We start from the raw sequence: 16,793 nt of genomic DNA on the forward strand, positions 1-16,793 counted from the left end.
GGATTTGAACCCAGGCCCCCAGAGCATTACCCTGGGTCTCTGGATTACTAGCCCAGTGACAATACCACTATGCTATCGCCTCCCTTGAATACATTAAGTGTTAAGGAAAGAGAGAAAATTATACTAACCACTCTTTGGCAGAATTGATCCTTATGACTCGTCCATGGGAGACTGGAACCAGTATGTAAAGCACTTAGGTTTTTATTTTGTGGTGAATGAAATGAGAGCAGAGGAGAAGCAGAAAGCAATCTTTTAAGAATTGTGGGAGCAAGACATATAACCTCATCCATAGTCTGATGGCCTCGAACGCGCCCAATTCTAAATCTTTTAATGAACTTGTAGACCTCGTGAGGACTCATTTTCAAACAAAGCTGTCGGTGATTATGCAGAGATTTAAGTTCAACTCCAGAGTAAGGGCCCCAGCTGAGTCAATCGCAACTTATGTTGTGAAGTTGAAACAGTTGACTGAGCACTGCGACTTCGGAGATACTCAATGACATGTTGCGGGATTGTTTGCTTTGTGGTGTTTACTTGCGGAAGTTAATATTGATTTGATGCGTGCCATGGAAATAGCGCTAGCAATGGGGAGTGCTGAGAGGGACTTGCAGGCTTTACCGAGTGTGCAAGTTGGGGCGGGAACCTATCACAGGGCGTGGCATGAAAACCAGGGAGACAGCCGTGAAGCGGGGGATCGTCTCTACTGCTCGAAGAAAGAAAAGGCATAGTGGAAGCACCTCATCATTGATTCAGAAATTAATTTGTTACCTATGAGGGGGTAACCATGTCCTGGAAATCTGCAGATTTAAAGAACAACAATAAAATAGGACATATAATAAAGCAATGTAGGGCGAAAGCAAGACAGCCAATCAGGCAGCAGACCAAAATGATTGAAGTGCACAATATAACTGAACTAGAAGCTGCTGATACTGATATCTATTCCCTATACAATGTCAAAGCAGTGAAAACTGAACCAGTCACCATCACCCTTCAGGTAAATGGAAAGCCTCTAGTCATGGAGCTAGACACGGGAGCATCGACCACAATGGTGAGAGAATACACATTTAAATACCTAAATGAAGGTACCCAGCCACTGGATCTGGAGGGGGGAGTATCCATCCATCCATCCTCCATTACACTCTGGGATTATAGTGTTCTGCTGCACCCTCCAAGACATGGCCCTCCAGTGACATGTGAGAACATAAGAAATAGGAGCAGGAGTAGGCCGTTTGGCCCCTTGAGCCTTCTCTGCCATTCTGTAACATTGTAACTGGTCTGATTGTGACCTTAACTGCACTTTCCTGCACTTGACTTCTATGTAGATCAAAAAACTGTCTAACTTATCCTTGCATATGTTCAATTATCCATTCTCCACTTCTCTCTGGGGTAGAGAATTCAAAGATTTCTTCTGAGAGAAGAAATTACCCATCTCCATCTTAAATGGGAGACCCCTTATTTTGAATCTGTGTTCCCTAGTATGGTTTCCTCCACAAGAGGAAGCATCTTCTCAGTATTCTACCCCATAAATCCCCCTTAGAATCTTGTGCTTTAATAAAACCACATCTCATTCTTCTGAACTCAAATGAGTTGAAGTCCAACATGTTTAACCTTTTCCTCATAAGATAATCCCTTCATCCCAGGGATCAACCTAGTGAGCCTTCTCTGAACTGCCTCCAATGCATGTATAACCCTCCTTAAATAGGGAGATTAAAATTATAAGCAGTGCTCCAGATGTGGTCTTACCAATGTGCTTTACAGTTGTAGCAAGACTTCCCTACTTTTATGCTCCATCCCTGTTGCAATAAAGGTCAACATTCTGTTTGCCTTCCGAGATACTTGCCCTACCTGCATGCTAACTTCAACTCTCTCCATTTAAATAATATTCTGCTTTCCTGTTCTTCCCACTTAAATGGACAACCTCACATTTCCCCACATCATACTTCCACCTACCAATTTTTTGCTCACCTGCCAATTTTTTTGCTTACTTGCTTAACCTACCTATATTCCTTTGCAGATTGTGTCCTCCTCAAGCTCCCTTTCCGACCTATTTTTGTATGTAAGCAAATTTAGCAAACATATATTTGGTCCCTTTATCCAAGTCATTAATATCGATTGTATATAGTTGATTCTTGATTGATCCCAGTGGCACACCACTAGTTAACAGTTTGCCAAACTCAAAGTGTCTCACATTTATCCTGACTGTTTCCTGTCAGCTAGCTAATCCACTATGCATTCTAATATATTATGGTGTGTAGCAACCTTTTATGTGGCACCTTATCAAATGCCTTTTGGAAACCCAAAAATACTACATCTAGTTCCCCTTTGTCTACCCTGCTTGTTAGATCCTCAAAGAACTCTAATAAATGTTGACCCCGCCTGATTGTATTATAGTTTTCTAAACCTACTGCTGCTGCTACTTCCTTAATAATAGGTTCCAGCATTTTCCAAATGACAGATTTTAGGCTAACTGGCCTATAGTTTTCTGCTTTCTGTCTCCTTCCTTTCCTGAATAAAGTTGTTACGGTGGCGGTTTTCCAATCCACAGGGACCTTTACAGAATTTAGGGAATTTGGAAAATTCCAACCAATGCAGCCACCTATTTTAAGGCTCTAGGAAGCAAGCCATCAGATCCAGGGAATTGTCAGCTTTTAGCCCCATTAGTTTTCCTAGTATTTTTTCTCTAGTGCTAGTGATTGTTTTAAGTTCCTCCCTCCATTTGGACCCTTGATTTTCTGCTTTTTTTGGTGTGCTTTCCTGTCTTCTACTATGGAAACATTCAAAATACTTCAAATTCTTCGCTGTTCTTTTGTTTCCCATTATTAATTCTCCAGTCTCAGTCCTCTAAGGAACCAACCAATGCTTGTAAAAGCTCTTACTGTCTCTTTTTATATTTCTTGCTAGTTTAATTTCTCCCCCTCTATTAATTAATTTACATATTTTTAGTCGTTCTTTGCTAGTTTTCTAAAATCTTCCCAATCTTCTGGCCTACCACTAATCTTCACAGTATTGTATACCTTTCTTTTAATTTGATGTCATGTTTGATAATTTGCTTAGTTAGTCATGAATGGCACATACTTCTCAATTATTCTTTCTCACTGGAATATATCTTGTTGAGAATTATGAAATATCTCCTTAAATGCCTGCCATTGCTTTATCTACTGCCTTACCTCTAAACCTACTTTTCCAGTTCGCAGTGACCAACTCCATCTTCATACCTTTGTAGCTACCTTATTTAAGTTTATGATGCTAGTTTCAGACCCAAGTTTCTCACCCTCAAAATGAATATGAAATTCCTTGATGTTATGATTACTTTTCCCTCGAGGATCCTTTACCATGGGATCATTAATGAATTCTCTCTCATTAAACATAACCAGGTCTAAAATAGCATGGTTGGTTCCAGAATGCCCTGTTCTAAGAAACTGTCCCTAATACGCTCCATGAACTCGGCTTGAAATCTAACTTTGCCAATTTGCTTCGTCCAATCAATATGAAGATTAAAATTGGCCATGATTATTGCTGTACATTTCTTAATACCCTTAATATTTCTTCATTTATACTCTGTCCTAAAGTGTAGCTACTGGTAGGGGGCCTATAAACTACTCCCTCTGATTTTTTCTGCTTACTATTTCTTAACTCTGCCCAAACTGATTCTACACCTTGATAATTTCTCACTACTGCTCTGATCTCATCCTTTATTAGTTGACCTCTCATTTCCTTTTTCTTTCTCCTCTGAAATGCCAAATACCATTTAATTTTCAGTTTCAAATTCCATATATCCCATTACTGTATTCCATTATACTCCCCCAACTTGAATGGCCTCCTGTACCACAATACCTGTGGTCAGTTTGTTGTTCTTCCTTGCAATCCCTGCTCTCTCTCACACAGACTGCAAGAGCCTCAAACCTGCCAGACAAGTGCAAAACCTGAAGATTCTCCAGTGCTACCTTCTGGACCCCCATACCTGTGTCATTCATGGTCACAACTTCCTGTCCCTGAATATGGATCAAATCTGAAGGACCTAGCCTAAGGGATGTGACTACCTCCTGGAACAAAGTGTCCAAGTAACTTACTCCATCCTGATGCATTGCAGTGTCTGAAGCTTGGATTCCAGCCCTTCAACTGAGCCAAAGTTCCTTGAGCTGTAGACATTTACTGCAGATGTGGATTACTCTGGTGTCCACTAGCTACCACATGCTACAGCTGCAACACATCACCTACCCTGTCATCTGTATTGTATTTTGATTAACTAATTAGCGTTTCAAATTGAGAAATATCACTTAACAAGTAATGCCAGTTATATAAAGCAGTTTAAGTAGTATGGACCTTGAGGGGGAACCTCATCCTTGGAGGATGGGGAGGTGGGAGCAGTGGCTGAGGGGGAAACCACCCTTCCAAGGCCCTCCCCAGTTCTGATTGAGGCTTCAAAGCATCAATCAGGATGGAAGGGAGGCATAAGCTGGGAAAACTCACCTATTTCAAAAGCTGCTTCCATTATACCTTGCTGTTATAAGAATGGAAGAATCTGAGGAGGAGGGAACTCCATCTTTGTCAACTGGAGCTGGGAAGATTATTTTGCACTGTCTTGGACAGACTACCATCTCGCCATCAGCAACTTCCTGATGGGCCACCGCCGTCGAATGTCAAGGGCCGCCTCCCCCATTGATATTAGAACTGATAGATGAATCCATCCCATGAATGAACTCTCGAGTTGTGAGCTCGTTTCTCCTTCAGGAGCAAGAGAGTTAAGATCATATTGCCTTCTTTCACCGCCTCCAGTGGGTCAGACATATGTGATTTCACTGCCAGCGATGTTACCTCCTCCTCAAGTGATTATGGTGTGAGATTTGCTACTGGCTCAATAGTGCTCCAGGGTACGGATCTTTTCAATGTTCCAGACCACTATATGCCTTAGGTTGCTTAGCTTGTGGGTAGCTGGTTACTACAGAACTGAAGTTTTGTCACCTGGCTATTGCACTGCACTGTTGCCAGCCTTCAGAAGTGGCACTGTACCCACATCAGGCAACAACGCTGTGCCTTATCACTTCTTGAGCCACCTCCAGTCATACCAGAATGTGGCAGGAATGCAAGCTCCAACAGTATATTGATACCAACACCCATCCGGGACCCTCCACCCCTTTCTGTCCCTCTGACCCCAGCCCTTGCTGTGTATTCACTTACCCTCTGTCCTTCCCCTCTCTGATGCTGAATGCTCTGTACTCAGCAAAGGAGTCAGGTTCACCCCCTTATGCCCTTACCTCAATGAACTTTGGGCTTGGCATAATACTGAACTCTTCTTCCGCCGCCCTGGTCTCTGTGCTCACTTCTTTGGGCAGGAGTCCTCTCCTCCAGTGTATCCTTTCACCTGCCTCCAGTATTCTTCCTCTACCAGGACCCCTTCCCCGGGCCTGTTACCTGCTCTTGATCTTTTCATTGAGAACTGTCGGCGTGACATTGGCCGCCTTGATTTCGCTGCTCCTCTCACCCACTCCAACCTGTCTATTTCTGAATTTGCTGCACTCTGTTCTCTCAGGTCCTGACTTTGTTACCAAACCTGCCGACAAGAGTGGTGCTGCTGTTTGGCATGCTGACCCTCTACCTTGTAGAGGCTGAGCGCCAACTCTAAGACACTTCTTCCTACCTCCCTCTGGACCATGACTCCACCACTGAACATCAAGCCATTGTTTCCAGTCTGTCACTGACCTCATCTCCTCTGGAGATCTTCCAATCTCAATCTCTAAAGCCTGTGCAACTTTCTTCTACTTCCTCCCCAAAATCCACAAACTGGACTGTCCTGGTAGACACATGATGTCAGCAATCCCTCTGACACCCTATGTCATATCAACGATTCCCAGTTTCCAGGCCCTAACAACCATCTCTTCACTATGAAAGTCCAGCCCCTCTATATCTCCATCCCCCACCAGGATGGTCTGAGGGTTCTCTGCTCCATACTTGAATAGAGGCCCGAGCAATCCCCATCCAGCACCATCTCCTGCGCCTGACTGAACTTGTTCTCTCACTGAACAATTTCTCCTTAAACTTGTTTTACTTCCTCCAAATAAAAGGTGACTATGGGTACCTGCATGAGCCCTAGTTGTGCCTGTCTTGTATATGGAACATTCCTTGTTCCAGTCCTACTTAGGCCCCCTCCACCCCCCCATCCCCCAAAGAACTCTTTTTCTATGACTATATCGGTGCAGTTTCATGTTCTCGCCTTCACCCGGAAAAATTATCTTTTTCTCCCCTGCTTCCAATTTCCACCCTTCTCTCACCTTTACATGGTCCATGTCCGACGCTTGCCTTCCCTCCCATCCTTGAGATCTCTGTCTCCACTTCTGGTGTTAGACTGTCTACCAATGTTTATTACTCCCACAGCTACCTCAACTACAGCTCCTCACACCCTGCTTCCTTAAGGACTCCATCCCATTCTCCCAGCTCCTCTGCCCCCGTCGCATCTGTTCAGTGATGCTACCTTCCAAAGTGGTGCTTCTGACATGTCTTCCTTTTTCCTGAACCGTGGTTCTCTTCTCTCTCTCTCTGTCTCTCTCTGTCTACCCCCCCCCCCACCTGCCCCCCGCGCTGTGGTCCTCAACCCTGTCCAACCCATCTTCTGCACCTCTGCCCTCAGCCCTTCCCCTTCCTCCCAGAACCAGGATGGGGTCCCCCTTGTCCTCATTTTTCACCCCACCAGCCTATGCTTTCAAAGGATCATCCTCTGCCATTTCTGCCAACTCCAGCATGATGCCACCACCAAACAAATCTTCCCCTCGCCCCATCATCCTTCTGTGATGCCCACATGTCCATCCTTGGCCTGCTGCAATGTTCCAGTGAAGCCCAGCGCAAAGTAGAGGAACGTACTTCATCTTCTGATTAGACACTTTACAGCCTTCCGGACTTATCATCGAGGTCAACAACTTCAGACCAAGAACGTTCTCCTCCATCTTTACCCATTCTTCTTTAATCCAATGATTTTATTTTATTATTTATTTCAAAAAATTTCCCAACTCCCCCACAAGGCCATCTGCCATTTGTTCTTATGTTTTGCTTTCATAGTTCTCACCCTTGTTCTGCTATTAACACATTCTGCTATCTTACCTTTTTGCCACTATTACCTTCTTTAGTCTTTACCACTACCATTTGCACTCCTTGTCCTGTGGCCATGACATCTTTGTCAATCTCTCCTGAGCTCCCACCTGACCTATTTTGCTACACCCCCTCTTTAACATTATAAAATCTATCACATTTCTACTTCTCTTGAGCTCTGAAGAAGAGCCATACAGACTTGAAATGTTAACTTTCTCTCCACAGATGCTGCCAGACCTGTTGAGTTTTTTTACATTTTTTTTTATTCCTGTCATATCTGCTTTTTCTGGCTGGCTGGCCTCCACCTGCCTCTCTGTGGAAAATGAATGAGCTGCTGTTCCGCAACAAGCCAAAAGCCACGAGGAACATGCCTCAAAATCATGATGCTGCCCTTTCTCGGGAGCCTTATCTTATGCTTTCCTCTCTCTTCCATCCTTCAGTTGCCCTGCACCCACAATAATGACTGCCATTAGTCCTTCACATCAGCCCTGCATCCAGCAGCCTGTTGAAACGGCATCATCAGTAAGCTTTGCTCCAAATGCACAAAACAGATCAAATCCAAATCTGATCAAAAGCATTAAATTTTGTCCAGTGCCCCAATGAACAGTTACCCATTTTTAATGAGCTTTTATGCTTGTCCTCCCTTCACTGACAAACTGTCAGACATCCTCCTGCGCTCTGTTCACCCCTCGCCTCCACATGCTACAGTCATCTCTCAAATCGTGCAAAGATCATCTGTTGATTCCTGGAGCCTGCTCTCACATTGCCTTACAAATAATGAGCTGCAGCCTCCTCCCCACCCACGCTCATATCTTGGGAGTAACAAGCCAGCCTGTTGAATCTTCAACCTGTTGGTGTTCTTTCGGTTTGTGAGCCAGTGAAAGTATGGAACAGGAATTGAGGACTAGTAACAAATTTTAACCCTTTAAATGCCAGAACAGTGCTTTAAAAATAAAGTTTTGATAGAAACAGACAGTGCTGGAGTGACCTGTGCCTTTGTTAGGAATGTTAGCAGTAATACACAGGATTTACTGGGTAACGGAATCATATTATTAACCAAGTCTTTGCCATATAGCCAGGGATTGTGACCTTAACTACCTTCTCTCAGGATTTTGATACAAATTTTATGCAATTGATCCAAGGAATGGACTGAGAGGGATGAGTACTTCTGTCTCTCTCCCTCCTCATCTGCCAATTTTGTACATCCCCTTCCACCTTGGAGCACAATCTGTGCATCTTCCGATATCTTGCCTAAATGACATATATCTTAATGTTTGAGTGCAGTTAGTGAGTGAGTGAGCTATCTAACTCTGAGGGCATCATAATCAAGCCTGTCTATCCACACATGCACGCCCAGCAAAGGTTGCTTCTGTAATGATCAGTAGTTGGTTCCTAACTGCTATCTCTATCTTAACCCAGGAATACTGATTCCAATTATAATGCCTCTATCATTATCCTGGTTGAGATAAACATTTCCTAGGATTTGAACTGTAAAATTTCCTGGTGTGCAAGGCTGGGTTATCCAGTTTATTGATCAGCTGAACTATTGAGAAGGTGGCTCATTCGATATGTTACATTTTCTGCTTTGTTCTCTGGTTCCCAACGAAATTAGCTGGAGAAGTCGTGTCACAGGTTTTCCAATGTTCTTCCAGCTTCACCAGCACTTTTTTCAGTCATTAAAATGCTCAACAACCCCTCCATACACAAAAAGGTTCATACAGATGCTGCCTTTATCAGGGTATTCCACCCAATTAGAGTTGGATATGCCCTGTTAAGGATCATAATTTGCATTGTGTGGCTATTGGCAGGAGCTTCTTTCCTGTTGAATATAAGCAGTACAATTTGTAAACCTCTCCTTTACTTCCTGAATTAAACTTGCACCTGGCTGCTTCAATCTGCGTAGTTGTACTGCAGTTAATCAGGTGCTTGTCGGACTTGTAATTGAAAGAATTGATTATTAGATTGAGAGTTTGTACTTAGCTTTGGCAAGGAGTGAGTGCCAACCTCATTTATCTTGATTGCTGCTCAGATCCAGATTTTGGTTGATGCCTTTATGGCCAAATGTTTGGGCCCTTTTATAGTAGAGTTTTGTGCGATCTCTGACCGTGTACATCTCCTTTGCTCAGAAACTGAGAATGCCAGCTGACTGTTCATAACTTGGGTCAAAACAAATTTATTCTAAAATTATTTTGTTTCGAATTTCTGTACTTTTATGTCTGCTGGCTGTTTTGACCATTTATGAAAGCATGTGCTGCTCTTTGCCATTACATTTCCACCAGGAGCAAGTCTCTGAATGCCACAAAGCACCAATGCATTACACCAATGCAATGCATTGCCCTTGCAGGAACAAGCAGGTGAACCTTACAGTAAATATGTAGAGCTGCATTTGCATGGGATTGAACTGTGCTTGGCTCCTCACATTTAATGCAGATTTGGGAGAGCCATATGGCTATAACTGCTGAGAGATTAAAAAAAAAGTAATCTGAAATAACTTGTATTTATATGGTGCCTTTCACCAGATGTCCCAAAATGCTCCCAGCCAATGAAGAGCTTTTGAAGTGTAGTTACTGTTGTAATGTAGAAAATGCTGCAGCCAGTTTATGCACAGTAAAGGTACACAAACAGCAATGAGATAAATGACCAGATACCCTGTCCTTGGTCAAGGAATAAGTGCTGGCTAAGACAAAGGGTGAACTCTATAACTCTTTGAACATCATCTGTGCTGCACTGAAATGTCAGCCTAGATTATATACTGAGGTGTACAAAGTGGGACTTAAACCTATAACTTCTCACTCAGAGCTAAGAGTGCACCACTCAGCCACAGCTGACCCCATCAATCTACTTTTAGGGGCATAGGAATTGCTAAGCAAAGAAGTCCAAGGACCATCTAGTTTTCCACTCCCGTGATGTAGCGATAATGGAATTATTGACCAACCATAGCATCAATCTACCAATCTGCAAAAGATGCAGAAATGAGGCGAGGAAAACCTCACTGGTGGAAAGATTTGATTTCAAAGTGAGGTACCTGATAATGCAGCTCCAGAGAATGTGCTTCCTGCAAAAGAATCTGAAATTGTGGAGCTGCGACGTTCCACACGGATCAGGAAACCACCTGAAAGACTGAACTTGTAATTTTATGACGTGTAAGTATTGTAATTTCATGATATAAATATCCTTGTAAATACAAAATGTGCAGAAAAGTTAAAGGGGGAGGAATGTTGTAATTATAGTTTTGGGAAATGTAGGACTGCAGCTTTAAGAATAAACCTGTGTTCTAAAGTCACGTAATCTGTGTAAACCAATGTGTTAACAACACGGGGAACCTCTACAGGAGAGTTCTTCTTTAGTTATGGGGTTTGATACACGCTGTAGTTGCTGCTGCTGTCTTGTAAATAAAGTTAAATGTTTCCACTAAGAAAAGTTGCCTGAAGATCAACTCTATAACACCATCGTATTTTTGGAATTCAATTTCACAACTTGCCATGGTGAAATTTGAACTTTCAACCTCTGCTTGCTAATCCAGTGCTGTAACCATTATATGTGAATGAGTAGAAAGGAGGATATTGCCTGACCTCTGTAGTAACTGGATCTGATTGTCACAAGTAATCATTTCATATATACATTTTGTTTACCAATCCTCGCACCTTATAAGTGGTGCTTCCTCTTGGTGTTAAATTGAAACCTGTTGTTATTTGATGTCTGTGGTATCTGCTGTGGTGTTATCAGGAAACAGGATATCCGATTTCTGCTGAAGTGGGAGCAGCAGTGGCTACTGACTCGAGTCTCTTTGCATCTGTTGCTTTGATGAAAAGGTCACCAGATTTCACACCAGTTTTTAAAAAGAAAGCCACAAATATCAAAAACTTAACATTGGACATCAAGCCCATCAGAATCCTGACAGGACAGTTCCATTCTAATCATCATGTGATGAAAATTACCTGTCAAACTCCTTTTTTTATTCATTGATGGGATGTGGGTGTCACTGGCTAGGCCAGCATTTATTGCCCTTGAGAAGGTGGGGGGGAGCTGCCGCCTTGAACCACTGCAGTCCATGTGGTGTAGGTACACCCACAGTGCTGTTAGGAAGGGAGTTCCACGATTTTGACCCAGCAACAGTGAAGGAACGGCGATATATTTCCAGGTCAGGATGGTGAATGAGTTGCAGGGGAACTTCCAGGTGGTGGTGTTCCTATCTGTTGCCCTTGTCCTTCTCGATGGTCGTGGTCCTGGGTTTGGAAGGTGCTGTGTAAAGAGTGAGTTCCTGCAGTGCATCTTGTAGATGGTGCACACTGCTGGCACTCAGTGGTGAATGTTTGTGGATGGGATGCCAATCAAGTGGGCTGCTTTGTCCTGGATGGTGTCAAGCTTCTTGGGTGTTATGGGAGCTGCACTCATCCATCTTAATCTATTTATAGTTTGGATATTAACTACATTCCACATGTAGGCAGAATATTACAAAAACTGAGAGGAATTGAGCCTTTAAGAAAAGCATGCCCTAAATGTTCAGATAAAAAATAAAATTCATCAGTAGAACGCTTGTCTCCCAGGCCAGAAAATCATGTCATTTTTTGTTCATTAGCTTCTTCTGTTTGAGAAGAACTGTTCATATTCATCCGAGCTGTGATGATGCTACACACATAACTGCTGATTGTGGGGATCATTGCATGCTTACTTTTTTGCTCACTTTCACCCGGGACTTCTGATTCCAGCTGGAACAAAGAAGCCCCGGCGCTGCAATCTGGAAGAAAACTTGCCAATAGGAGCAGCGCACAGGACATGCCCTATTTTTATGACATGAGCTGCCATATTCTGGTAAGTTTTTAAAGACCTCAAGTCTTTTGAAGAATTTAGTGAGTGGGTGGGTGGGGGAGTTGGGTTGGGTTATGGGTAGTCAGGTCAGTGTGTAGGTGGTTGGGTCGGGGGCTGAGTACGCAGGTTGGTGGGGGGGGATGTTGGGTAGTCATGTCAGAGGATCAGGTAGTCATGTCGGGGGATCAGGTCATGTCGGGATCTGGGGAGAGGCTGTAGTTGGGTCAGAGGTTTTCGGGGTAGTTGGATTAGGTGTGTATTGGGGATTAGTCGAATTGGGGGTGTCGGGGTGGTGGGTTGGATTGCACTTTTAATCACTGAGTTGCATCAGAGATTAAACATTTTAACAGTTTTAGGTAAGTATCCCTGGTAAGTCGTTCATATCTAGCCCCAAGTCTCCAACGTTAGCAGAGGCCCCGGGCAGCTTAAATCAGCCCATTGAAAATTTAAACCTCCCACGCACACATCAAGACTTTGTCAGGGTCCAAGCGTGTACTAGTAGCTTAAGTTCAGTGCATCATTGCTCCTGATGCCAAAAGACCTGACCTAATATCTATGAGAGAATGAATGCCACAACTGTCTCCTATTACTGCATCACAAATCTCCAGGGCCTGCAATGCTGCCCTAGTTTGTCTTCGCCAGATGAAAATTTGTTCCAATTGCATTGCAAGAAGTTTGATATAACATTGCTAGCCCTGCTAGAGGAATGGGTTCATGCCGGAGTGCAAATGTTCAATCAATAAAAGTGTGCAAGGCTAAACCCAGCAACTGCAGTTTCACTTAGTCAGGTTCACCTCAGTGGTACAAAAGCTTTTAGAGATGATAATCGGGAACAAAATTAATAGTCACTTGGACAAGTGCAGATTAATTAGGGAAAACCAGCATGGATTTGCTAAAGGCAGATCATGTTTAATAACTTGATTGAGGCCTTTGATGAGAGAACAGAGATAGTTGACGAGGGTGGTCCCCTCTACATTGAGGAGACCAGATGCAGACTGGCTGACCGCTTTGCATAGCACCTCAGTTCAGTCTGCAAGCATGAACGTGAGCTTCCTGTCGCTTGTCATTTCAGTTCAACACCTCTGACCTTGGCTGCTGCAGTATTCCGGTGAATTCAGTGCAAGCCCGAGGAACAGTGCCTCATCTTTTGACTCAGCAGTCTACAGCCTTCTGCACTCAAAATTAAGTTCAACAATTTTAGATTATAACCACTGCCTCCTTGTTTCTTTGTTTTTTGCCGGTTGGTTTTTTTCTAATTTCTTTATTTATTTCTTCACTTTGCATTCAGATGGCTGCTATCCATCCATTCACACCTCATCTAGACACATCCTTTGTTTCTTTACTGTATCCATTGCTATTTTCTTTGCCTTTTATATCATGAAACTTTTCGTCATTTGGTCTTCCCTACCATAGACCATCCCTTTTTATTCCCCCCTCCCCTTTCACTTACTCAAAACCTATTATGTTACTTTTTTTCCTCAATTATGATCGGCACTGACAAATATTAACACTGTTTATTCTCTATAGATGCTGCGTCACCTGCTGAATATTTCTAGCATTTTCAGTTTTTATTTGATTTCCAGCATCTGCAGTACCTTGCTTTTATGTTGTGGTTGATGTGGTATAGATGGACTTCTACAAAGCATTTGAAAAGTGCTACATAACAGGCTTATAAGCGAAGTTGAAGTCATGGAATAAGAAGGACAGTGGCAGCATGGATATGAAGTTGACTGAGTGCTAGGAAACAATAGTGGTGGACTGTTGTTTTTTTGGACTAGAGGAAGGTATACAGTGGGGCTCCCAAGGACGACTACTTTTCTTAACTATGTATTAATGACCTAGGCTTGGGTGTACAGGGCACAATTTTTAAATTTGCAGATGACACCACACTTGGAAATATTGTGAACTGTGAGGAGGATAGTGAAAGACTTCAAGAGGACATTGACAGGCTGATGGAATGATCAGACACGTTGCCGATGGAATTTAATGCAGAGACGTGTGAATTGGTATACTTGGTAGAAAGGAGGAGGAGCTGGAATATAAAACAAGGTCACAATTCTAAAGGGGGTGCAGGAACAGAGGCACCTAGGGATATATGTGCACAAATATCGAAGGTGGCAATGCAGGTTGAGAAAGTGGTTACAAAGGCATATGGGATCCTAGGCTTTATAAATAGAGTAATAGAATACAAAAGCAAGGAAGTTATGTTGAACCTTTATACAACACTGGTTGGACCCTGACTGGAGCAATGTGTCTAATTCTGAGCTCTACACTTTCGGAAGGATGTGAAGGCTTTGGAGAGAGCCCAGAAAAGATTTACAAGAATGGTTCCAGAGATTAAGGACTTCAGATACATGGATAGATTGGAGCAGCTGGTGGTAGTCTCCATAGAGAAGAGAAAGTTGAAAAGAGATTTGTTAGAGGTGTCTAAACAGAGTGGATAGAGAGAAACTGTACCCATTGATGGAAAGGTTGAGAACTTGATTTTGGGTGATTGGGAAAAGAACCAATGATAAAATGCAGATAGACTTCTTTATGTCTTGAGTGGTTATGATCTGGAATATACTGTCAGAGTATGGATACAATGGGGGCTCTCAAGGGAATTAGATAAGCACCTGAAAAGATGAAAAAATTGCAGGGCTAAGGGTAAGAGCAGGGGAGTGGGACAAGCAGATTTGCTATTGCAGAGAGCCAGAATAGGTATGATGGGCTGAATGGCCTTCTGTGCTGTAACCATTCCATGATTCTACTCAATGATTAAAGGACCTAACAGCTGTTGCAGAGCATTCCTAGAATAGCCACAGCCTTTGGTGCTTGTTGGAGCTTCCTGAGGTTGCCTGGACCTAGTTGACAAATAAGCTGCACTCTGAAAAGGTCAGCTCCATCAGCTTTCTTCATAAATCAAATGGAAAACCTGTAGTCCTCAGTTGAGCCTACGCATAACAGTGCAAACTGACCTTTGTGAAGAGGACATCCATCTTCGATTGCTGCCTGGCCAACATGGTCCACATTAGCTCGATTCCTGGATGGAGCAGGAACTTGGATCATCGCCAAATCAATTTCAGTGGAATGTTTGTACACAGGTTTCACTTTTTGGCAAGAGATCAGATGAAACTGGTTCTCTTGAGTGAAGCACCTTTACTTTTATGCCAAGTGTTTTCTTTACCTCTATTCCAAAGGATCTGAAGGGTGTGGGGATGGAAACAGGAAAATGGAACATTGTAAAATCAGTCTCTGAAAGGGACCTAATTGCTTTTTGAAAATTCAGCTTAAGGAAGGGCCAAATGGCTGCCTCCTGTGCCAAAAATCTTATGCTTCTCTTTTCTACATTTCTGAAAGCCTCTGTACTTCATTTGGAATTGAGAGATTACCACTGAGTCAGTGGGTGATTTTTGAAAAATCAAATGATTCTGAAGTTTGAGGAACTATACAGACTCTGACTGTTGTGACTGCCTGCTGGATTCTTGGATAGTTGGAACCCTGCAGAAATGTGATTAGCAGAAATAGCTACTGGGCCATTAATGCTGAACTTGTTTTCCCTAGGAGTAGTATGTAGCTGGACCCACATTGAAAGACATTCCAAATAGGGTTGTCATTAAATCAGCGCATATCAAAGCATTTAACAGGTAATGATGTAAATTTTAAATGCAGTCGTTATTGTAGTGTTTGGTGTTCAGCCGTCATTTTGTTCATATTAATTTGTTCATAGCAAGATTCCTCAAACAGCAATGAAATAAACGATCAGATAATCTGTTTAGTGATGATGACTGAGTGAGATATATTAGTTAGGACAATAAGTTAAGACCCTGTTCTTCTTTGAAAGTATTATGGGATCGTTTACAACCACATGAGAGATTTAAAGTCTAATCTGAAACCCAGCAGTTCCAACAGTGCAGGACCACCTCTGTACTGTCAGACTGGTTCATTTCCCTGCCTTGTATTTGATATCAGTGGAAACTAGAATCAAAAAAATTATAACAGCATGGAAGGAGTCCGTTCCACCCCTTGTACCTGTGCTGGTTCTTTGATAGAACTATCCAATAGTCCCACAGGTCTTTTCCTTTAGCCCTTTGAAAATTACTGCTGAATCTGGATCCACCATGCTCTCAGGCAGTACATTCTAGATCACAACTCGTGTAAAAAAAAAGTTACCTCGTGGCACTTTTTTTTGCCAAACACCTTAAATCTGTGCCCTCTGGCTACTGGCCCTTCTGCTGCTGGAAACAGTTTCCCATTATTTAATCCATTAAAATTGTTCATGATTTTGAACACCTCTATTAAATCTCCTCTTAACATTTCTGCCCTAAGGAGAGAAGCCCTAGCTTTCCAACCTCTTCACAAAACTGAAGTCCCTTTTTCCTGGTAACATTCGAATAAATCTTTTCTGTACCCTTCTAAGACCTTGGAATCTTTACTAAAGTGCAGTGCCTAGAATTGAATCCAATACTACACTGGGGCCAAAAGTCTTTCATAAAGGCTTAGCATAACTTCTTTGTTCTTGTCCCCCATGGCTTGATTTATAAAACCAAGCAACCCAGATGCCTTTTTAATAGCCTTCTCAACATGCCCTGCCATCTTCAAAGATTTGTGTACATTGTCATGGTGATGTGACTTGTGCATGAGTGATATTAATCTGTAATTTCACTGGCTGACAAAACATATATTGAACTGTTTAAAGAGGTCTTTTTGAAGATAAGAAAGACACTGACTAAAGGTGGCTGCCACAAGTCACTAGACGTCTGGTATTGATAGTTGACTAGCTTTTGAAAAGTTCCAATGTGAATTGCAATTCAGACATGCCACGACATTCTTCTCTGAAATTTCACACCTGAGGATGTCAAGAACCACTTCAAAGGGATTTACAGAAATGTACTGGACATGACATTTGCGTTTCTATACGACTACAT

The 16,793-nt window shown here is 42.6% G+C and overlaps 1 protein-coding gene across 4 annotated transcripts in view; it reads left to right on the plus strand.

Annotated features, from left to right (window-relative positions):
* arhgap32b (Rho GTPase activating protein 32b) overlaps window positions 1-16,793 on the plus strand; it is a 539,127-nt gene that overhangs the window by 68,533 nt on the left and 453,801 nt on the right. Inside the window, exon 1 of one of the 4 annotated variants that reach the window (XM_078530776.1) lies at window positions 11,776-11,889. The exons of the other annotated variants lie outside the window; for them this stretch is intronic. The gene's annotated coding sequence lies outside the window, so the exon portion shown is untranslated. Of the gene's footprint in view, window positions 1-11,775; window positions 11,890-16,793 lie in introns of those variants that run through there. 4 annotated transcript variants of the gene reach the window in all.

The sequence above is a fragment of the Cetorhinus maximus genome, chromosome 2, assembly GCF_964194155.1.
Source record: "Cetorhinus maximus chromosome 2, sCetMax3.hap1.1, whole genome shotgun sequence".
Classification (NCBI taxonomy): Eukaryota; Metazoa; Chordata; class Chondrichthyes; order Lamniformes; family Cetorhinidae; genus Cetorhinus; species Cetorhinus maximus.